Below are 7,500 nucleotides of genomic sequence, written 5' to 3'. Positions count from 1 at the left end.
ACCCTGCTGTACTCTTCCACCACAACTTTCTCTCACTCTTACTTCCTGTTTCTGTTGTACCTGTAATTCAAAGGGCCAGCCTTGTCACACTCTGTATCACGCTGAATCTCCCCGAGAACTACGTTAAGGGTACACGTGTCTGTGGAGTGCTCAGCCACTTGCACGTTAATTTCACGAGCAGGCTGTTCCGTTGATCGGATCAACTGGAACCCTTGACATCATAAGCGATGGAGTGCCATCATCATCAGTGAAATTAGTATGTAAGTAAGATCATAGGTCTGTTAGTTCAGAGCCTTTCTGCATCCTCCTGGCATTGCTTTAATGACGAAGATTAGGAAGGCTATTTTCCTTGTTGTCTGCATGCTTGTTCGTGGCAGGGCTTGGGGAGTTGTGATTGTGATAGTGGAAATGGACAGATCCTTCGGCCTGCGTAATTGAGGTTTAAGGTGAAGTGCAGTCTGCACAAAACTAGCCCCATCCTTTACACCCAGGGTTCATCTACTGTGGCTCAGCAAGCTGGGACGATGACAGAGAGGTCCTCAGGTTGTAGGTTTTATATCGGAGTGTCCTTCTCCTAGACAGGCTGCCAATCATGGCAAACAAGCTCCATCTGCTCAGAGTGGCCTGGTTAGACTGTGCCAGACATCCACAGTCATCCTCTCTTGTTAGTTTAGATCAGGCCTGGCCAACTTGAATTACATTGTGGGCCACTTTAATCAGAGAAAGGTTTTTGAGGGCCGCTTGTATATTTTATGCACTAAGAGTCAAATAAACAAATTACAGAATCAAGAATTTTTCCTACTTCTCGTTTGCTTTATCGCCACTTATAAATTTTAAATTTATTTTGAAACAAATGTTTTACACAAACAATAATCTTATTTTGAAATTAAACAGAATACTTGACGAAAGTATCAAGTAGTACAGTTCTATATTTAAGAGATGAGAAATTACGTACTTTATTTACATCTGACAGATATTTGTCCTCATCTTGTTTGTTGTTAACACAACGTTTCGACTGATATACCCTCCAGCCCTCATCAGGTGTCTTGGGGAAATTTCGAACTTGGGTTCTCATTCCTAAGGTATTTTTTTGATGAAGGCTGGAGGGTATATCAGCCGAATCGTTGTGTTAACAACAAAGATGAGGATAAATATCCGTCAAATGTAAATAATGTAAATAAAGTACCAAGTGAGTCGCAAGATAAAAAGTCTGTGGGCCGCATGCAGCCCGTGGGCCTCAGGCTGGCCAACCCTGGTTTAGATCAAGGTGGTGCTACGAGGAGGTCAAAGTAGGACTTGGGGTTTGCATCACTCTTTGGAAGTTTTAGCCCAGTATGGTTCTCACCCAACCAGCATTCGGTGACTATGTGGGCCTCCTTAAACCACCTGTTTCAGAGCAAAACTAGGGTTAAATAACAACACTAATGATCATATTAAAAAAAAAAAAAAAAACGGCATGGCTATGATTGAGAAGCTTTCTTCTTCACTTTGAGGTTTTGGGTTTAGTCTCACAGAGTGGCACCGTGGCCAAACTGCATTCTACTTTTGTATTTGACTGACTAATGTCTAGAGAGTAAATTTGATAGATGGAAATTGTGCGGAAGCCCATCATACACACACACACAAGCACAAACAAATATGGTGACAAGAAGGTCATCTGGCTAAAGAAATCCAGCCTCAACAAATTCCACTCATGGCAAAATGGAGAGTAAAATGGTAAAAATGATAAAACAATGATGTACATGTGTGTGTGTATGTGTGTATGTATGAATTTATGTATGTATGTATGTTTGCATGCATGTGTGTGTGTGTATGTATGTTTGTATGCATGTATGTGTGTGTATGTATGTATGCATGTATGTGTGTGTGTGTGTGTGCGTGCATGCATGCAAGTATGTATGTATGTATGTGTGTATGCATGTATGTGTGTAGGGATATGTATGTATGCATGCTTGTATGTATGTACGTGTGTATGTATATGTATGTATGCATATATGTATGTGTGTGTATGTAAGTAGGTATGTGTGTATGTATGTTTGTATGCATGTATGTGTGTATGTGTATGTATGTATGTGTATGTGTGCGTGTATGTGTGTGTGTGTGTGTGTGTGTGTGTGTGTGCCTGCCTGCATGTATGTATGTATGTGTGTATGTACCGGTACTGGGGTTGATGCATTTGACTAAAAAAATTGAAGTCAGTGCTCCAGCATGGTCGAAGTCTGACTGAGGCAAATAAAAGACAAAAGGCATCTCGTTCCAATTAATGTTTTAAATCGTTCTGGAATGAAAATATTTCCTGAAACTTTTATTTAACAAATTTAACAAACATATATTTTGACATGATGATCATGGTTGGAACGCCTTCGTGTTATTCTCAACTATTATATTTGGTTGTTGAAATATTAGTAAAAATTTCAATAAGTTCTCCTTTAGTAGTGTATATACATAAAAATAAATAGGAAGAAGCGTAGCAACATATACAGAAACCGGTACGTTTCGCCATTACCATTCCGGTTTTTCAATTTACTCTAGAATCGTTTCGTCTTGCTTGGGAATATGTAAAAAGCATGATGACAACGAAAGACTTTCAATCTATGATCTTCCCGCTTTTTTCCCCAGTGTCTCCGGAACCCAGAGTCACATCAACCTATATATCTATATTTTCTTTTTACCTTTTTAAGGCGGTACAGTGTGATTTAAAGGAGATTTTGCTGCTATTTCTAGTGGATCGAATGACTATGTACCGTTATCATTTAACCCAAGGTCTCACCTTAATCAGGCTTTTCTTTTATGCACATATAGTGTATATAATGATGTTCCTTTCCCCCATTATTTAAGAGGTACTGTGTCATATTAACACTTTGCTTGTCTAAAGCATTTTCATTAATTCTTCTTCAACGCCCGTGCTTGTTTTTCAGGCTTTTAGCTGGCTTTTGTTTGATACGATCCGCTTAATATAAAGCTGTCCTTTCACAAGCCCCAATTTACACTCGTGGAGTTGCCCATCAAAAGGAAAAGATCCCTGGTAGTCGTAAATAGATTGTTAATGTGTATCCTATATAATGCATGGATGACGGAAATAAATATAATTTGTGTATCTCAGGACAGGCTAAGCGTTAAGATACATCTAAACTACAATTAGTTTTATAAAACAATGTCTCTAATATATAAATCCTCTGCTATTGCGTGTTTCACGTATGATACACAGGAGAAGGAAAAAGCTGAAAGATTTAGCTGCTATTTCTAGCATGTGGAGCGATTACTTCGAGGTTCCCACGTCTTAAACCACATGGAACTGTTTACTACATTAAATACGGCAAATAATGAATATATATGTACACAGCTAAATAATATGTACTCGTATGGATTACAACCGAGGTTAATATTTGTTTTAACTTCGAAAATATTGATAAAAAGAGGAAAAATTTGAAATTAAAATATAAAATACCTTTTTTTAAAGTACGAAACAACGGAAGGCGATGAAATAGACAAGGGAACGAAGGGAAATAACTGCATCAAGTTAACGCGGTAAGTCTATTAGATCTGCTAGAAATAGCAGTTAAATCGCTTAAGTCATGCGAATTAACAAGGGGGATACTCAAAGTGGTTTAATTGAGCAGCAAGAAATAGCAGCCAGATCTTTTTTCCGGATCACATTTAGCTGTCTTAAGAAAAAAATGCAGATGGACAAAATCGATGACGTAGTCCGAGGTACATTGTGCAGAAGTAAGGAGGGGGGGGAGAGTTTGGAGAGAAGTTCGTTTTTCTGAGGGGGGGGGGGCTGACCTAGAACTAAACAACAACTGCAGCAACACTACTACTTCTACTATACTACTACTACTACTACCACCACCACCACCCCTACTACTACTACTACTACTACTACCGCCACCACCACCACCACCACTACCACTACTACTACTACTACTACTACTACTACTACTACTACTACCACCACTACCACCACTACCACCACTACCACCACCACTACTACTACTACTACTACTACTACTACTACCACCACCACCACCACCACCACCACCACCACTACTATGTCCAGTAACAACTACTGTATCCACATGCTGGGCGGATCTGACCATCAGCTGGGTCCATAGTGAAGAACGACCCGCTATTTTGTCTATTTTACTTTCAATCGAAAAGGCCAGGTAGTTTTCATCTTTCTGGAAACTTTGGCGGTGAAACAGATTGAAAATGCTGATGACAGACCCTCTCCCCCCCCACATCGTTCTTTGTCCAAGTCCTTTTAATCAACTGCCCCCTGGGTCACTGACACCACTCAGCCTTAATTCTGTAGACAATTCATCACTTCAACGCCATCGAGTGCCATAAAGCCTCCGCGATAGCCTCGTTAATTCGTTGACCAGCATCAACCGATGCGTTTCATCTTCGCCTTCAAAGTTCAGATCATAGCGTAACTGATCGATTATTACCCGATTGAATGAGGAATTGTGGTATCGTCTTGTTTGTGAAATATGCAAAGAACGCGGATCTTTTATCGTTTACTTGTTTCAAATATTAGACTGCGGTCATGCTGGGGCACCGCCTTGAAAATTTTCTAGTTGAATGAATCGACCCCAGTACTTATTATTATTTGTTTTTTTTTGTTTTATTTTGCTAAGTCTACTACTTATTCTATCGGGGTCTTTTGTCGAACCGTTAAGTTACGGGAACGTAAACACACCAAAACCGGCTGTCAAGCAGTAGTCAGGAAGAAATACACGCATTTCGCCCGGCGTGCTGACGATTCTGCCAGAATTTTCAAGAAATGGCTGTACTGTTAAGGGAGATTATTCTAAAAAACTGTTTTAAATTATTTCCCTTGGATGAAATGTAAATTTTTTTGTTTTTAGTTCTACGAGATGAAATCTTAATTTGTGAATAGCACTTTTGAGGATCAATGAGATTTTCTCTATTGCTCTTGTTCACGTGCGTGTGTGTGTGTATGCGTGCGTGTGTGTATGTGCGTGTGTGTTTGTGCGTGCGTGTGTGCGTGTGTGTGTGTGTTTGTAATAATAACCACTTCTATCACAGCTCAACATTTCTGATGAATAATGGAGGGACACATTCTCCATTGTATTCTATCCTGTGTTATTAAGAGGGCGGCGAGCTGGCAGAATCATTAGCACGCCGGGTGAAGTGCTTCTCGGTATTTCGCCCGTCGCTACGTTCTGGGTTCAAATTCCTCCGAGGTCGAATTTGCCTTTTATCCTTTTGGGGTCGATAAATTAAGTACCAGTTGCGTACTGGAGTCGATCTCATCGACTGGCCCCCTCCCCTACATTTCAGACCTTATGCCTAGAGTAGAAAGGTTATTATGAGAAAGATGTAAGATAGTGAATCGGCAGAATCGTTAGCACACGGGGAAAAATGCTTAGCGGCTTTTTTCACGACTTTACGTTCCGAGTTCAAATTCCACCGAGGGCGACTTTGCCTCTTATCTTTTGGACGTCGGTAAAATATGTACCACAGAGTTCAAAGCCAAAAAGACCTGAATGGAGGGGACATACCAATAACATCAACCCAAGTACGTGACTGGTACTTCATTTTATTGACTCCGAAGAGATTAAAAGGAAAGTTGACCTCGCCGGGATTCGAACTCAGAATGTTAAGAGTCGCAAGAAATGCGGCTAAGCAGTTTGTTCAACGAATTAACGATTCCACTAGTTTCCTGTCTTGTTGATAATATTCAGAAAACTAAAGTTACAATTGGTTCTTCTAAAGTTCTTCAAGGCGGTGCCCCAGAATGGTTGCAGTCTAATGACTGAAACAAGTAAAAGATGAAAAATATGCTTACACACACACACACACACATGCACTCACTCACACGCACACATGAGCGTCGTGATTAATCAAAAATATTCTTTTCAAATCCTCTATCCCCCTACATGCTATTAACGCCACTGCTACTCAAAGCTTCCACCCTCGCCACCACCACCACCATCAGACCACCCCCACGACGACCAACACGACACGACGACGATGACGACGACAACGACCACCACCACCACCACATCACCGTCCCATCTTTCCTATCACTCTCCTGCTGCCCAATATCCCGTCTAATCCAAAACTATTGAATATTCTTCAGAGAATCAAGCTAACCAACTTTTCAATCCAATCTTCCAAGAAAGCCGTCCTGCTTAAAGTCTTAATAGCAGACCATTCCAATAATAGCATCACGTGATTAAAGCTAATCATTTCATTGGTTCTTTTTGTTTCACCAGTTTCTTCCTTTATCCAATTAATGTTCTTGTTTTGTTTGTATTTATTTATTTATTTATTTATGCGTATTTATTTATTGATGGTGGAAGGGATGGGCGGGCGGGCAGTGGGAAAAGATTTTAAGAATTTCTTGTTTCTTTTATTTGGATTTGTTTCTTTTAAATTATTGGTCTTTCTCTCTCTCTCTCTCTCTCTCTCTCTCTCTCTTTCTCTCTCTCTCTCTCTATGCGAACGTGTCATTCTATGTATGTGTGTGTACGCGTGTGTGTGTATGTGTATGTATGTTTATGCACTCGTGCTTGTGTGTTTATGTTTGTGTGTATATATGTGTTCATATATGTGTATCTGCATATCTAACTCCTCTCTCTCTATATGTGCGCATGTCAATATGTAAGTATGCGCGCGTGCGTGTATGTGTGTGTGCGCTTATGCATGTGTTTGTGTATGTGTATATATATATACATAGAAATGTGTGTGTATGCATCTATAAGTGTTTATGCTTAAATATATATATCTGCTTGTGTATATAAATGTGCGTGTGTGTGTATGTGAGTGTGTGTGTGAATGTGTATGTGTGTGTGTGTGTGTGTGTGCGCGAATGTGTATGTGTGTGTGTGAATGTATGTGTGTGAGTGTTTGTGTGAATGTATGTGTGTGTGTGTGTGAGTGTTTATGTTTCAGGCTTATATATGTGACTGTTTAATCATTCTAAGTACAAAAGAAGCATTGGAACTGTCTGAATTTCAAAGAGGCCGTATTGTGGGTCAATGTGAAGTTGGGCATAGCGTAAAATCACAGAAAACCTTGGGATCCCTCTTTCTACAGTTAATAGATTGTGCAATTCACCAGAGAGGGGAAGGCGTCCACAACACCTCGCCCAGATCAAACAGGGCCCTCTGACAGGACCCTTCACTTTATTAAGAGAAGTGTGGAGGATAATCCGCGCTGCAAGGCCTCTGACATAGCAGATCAAGTTGATGTCAGTCTCAGAACAGCTGACAGGTATCTCCACAAACTTGGTTACTACGGCAGAGAAGCAAGAATGAAGCCACTTCTTCGATCAGCCATCATCAAGCGGAGAAAAAACTGGGCTACTGAGATAGTGGAGAGGCCATTAATAACACTGACAGTTGAATTCTTGAGAACTCTAGTAGAATGACTGACTTCTTCCTTTTTATACTTCTTGGAAGGCTCCAAACTGAAGTTTTGGAATAAAGGCGGGATCTATGCCAGTAATATCGGTACGCCTGACAAACC

General features: G+C 40.4%; 1 protein-coding gene across 1 annotated transcript in view; it reads right to left on the bottom strand.

The window, feature by feature from the left end:
* Positions 1 to 3,575, bottom strand: part of LOC106870859 (histone-lysine N-methyltransferase SETMAR) — a 111,910-nt gene extending 108,335 nt beyond the window's left edge. Inside the window, exon 1 of the mRNA XM_089342163.1 lies at positions 3,449 to 3,575. The gene's annotated coding sequence lies outside the window, so the exon portion shown is untranslated. The remainder of the gene's footprint in view (positions 1 to 3,448) is intronic.
* Positions 3,576 to 7,500: the final 3,925 nt, after the last annotated feature.

The sequence above is a fragment of the Octopus bimaculoides genome, chromosome 25 (assembly GCF_046866305.1).
Source record: "Octopus bimaculoides isolate indiv1 chromosome 25, ASM4686630v1, whole genome shotgun sequence".
In the NCBI taxonomy this organism is placed as follows: Eukaryota; Metazoa; Mollusca; class Cephalopoda; order Octopoda; family Octopodidae; genus Octopus; species Octopus bimaculoides.
The sequence above is the reverse complement of the archived record's forward strand: the minus strand, read 5'-3'. Positions and strand labels throughout refer to the sequence as shown.